Below are 1818 nucleotides of genomic sequence, written 5' to 3'. Positions count from 1 at the left end.
TTATCCCCATTTCTTTTTGCAAGCCCGGTGCCAACAGAGTAGAAATCATTCAGTAGAGGTTCTACCTACCCCTGCCCCCTCTGAAACGAGGCTCTCTCTTGAAAACTTGTAAGCCAGTTACTTCAAGCCTTTGTAGCTACCACCCCCCGCCCCCATTTTGGGTAGCCAATGTCTAACTTGCCCATCCCTGTCAACTCTGTGTACAGAAGGGGTGGGAATGATCCTTGCTGTAAAGATTTGTTCCCTCTTTTAAGCTACTATATCCATAAATATAGGTCAAGTTTATCAAATTGTAGTGGATTACACTTTTTTTCCTCTTCTTTCTTCCTCTAGTCAAGTTCTGATCATCCATCCATTGAAGCTAGGTCAAATGGGTACTATCTGCAAGTATGAGTGTTCTTGTGCGTCTCCCCTCACTTCATATCAGCTGGACGCTTCACTCTCCACTCTAGTCCTCTGTGGTTATGTCCCTGTCCATGGGCTCAGGAGTCCCCAGGTCTCGCTATACTGCTGGCCGATCAGATCTCAATCCATGTTTACAGGAGTCTATTGAACATGGTCAGACTTAGCCCACAGCTTCATTGCTGTTTTTCCCTCACTCCCCCCTATTGGTAGACCAGCATGGTCACCAGCAAGTTTGCATTATTGGCATTATTCTTATTGCTCCTTTCTTATCTTTTCATACTCCTCTTCTTTGGTGCTTCTCTTAATAAACTATTAAGTACATGCCATTGTTTTGTCCTTGAATGCCCATTCTGTGCCAGACATTATTCTCCACAGTAATCACTTGTAACTTCCAAGTACCTACGGATGAACTGCATATGTGTCTATCTCAGATCCATATCGCCAACTGCCTCCCTGAAATCTGAACTTGAATACTACCTGTACCACTCAAATGTAACTTGTTCAGAACTGAATTCATCATCCTTCTTTCTAGATCAATTTATTTTGCCACATTCCTTTGTTTTAACAAAATATATTCATTCAGTTGTCCAAGCCTGAAAGTCTAATCATCCTACACTCTTTTTCTTCACGCTTCAAGAAACAGATTTCTTCATCTAGAAAGTCTTATCTGAATCTCAAATTTGGGTGAGGGGTCTTTTTCTGAACTGCCACAGTAAACTAATAGCATTTGTAACACTGTTGGCTAATTGCCAGTGAAATGGTCTATGATATGGTTGCTAGTTGTATTGAAAGTGTTCTGACTCATAGTGAGCCTATGCTAAACAAAAGGAAAAACTACCCAGTACTGTGCCATACTCACAATAGTTAATGTTTTAGCCCATTGTTGCTGCCCTGTGTCAATCAATCCTGTAGAGGGTTCTTCCTCTTTTTCAGGGACGGATGCTCCTCTTTACTGAGTATGATGTCCTTCAGCAAAGACTGATCCCTTCTGATAATATGTCCAAAGAAAGAGAGAAGTCTCATTATCTTTGCTTCTAAGGAGCATTTTGACTGTACCTCTTCCAAAATAGATTTGTTTGTTCTTCTGTCAATCCAAGGTCCTTTCGTTATTCTTTGCCAACACCATAGTTCAAAGGCATCAATTCTTCTAAGATCTTCCTTATTTACTGCCCAACTTTCATATGCATATGAGGCTTTTAAAAATACCATGGTTTGGGTCCAGCACTCCTTAGTCCTCAAACTGATATCTTTGCTCTTGAATATTTTAAAGAGGTCTTTTGCAGCAGATTTGCCTTATGTAATATATAATTTGATTTCTTGATTGCTACTTCCATGAGTGTTGATTGTGGATCTAAGCAAATTGAAGTCTTTGACAAATTCAATCTTTTCTCACTTTATCATGATTTAAAAAAA

Source organism: Chrysochloris asiatica, unplaced genomic scaffold (genome assembly GCF_000296735.1).
Source record: "Chrysochloris asiatica unplaced genomic scaffold, ChrAsi1.0 scaffold00030, whole genome shotgun sequence".
Classification (NCBI taxonomy): domain Eukaryota; kingdom Metazoa; phylum Chordata; class Mammalia; order Afrosoricida; family Chrysochloridae; genus Chrysochloris; species Chrysochloris asiatica.
Note: the sequence above shows the minus strand (reverse complement) of the source record.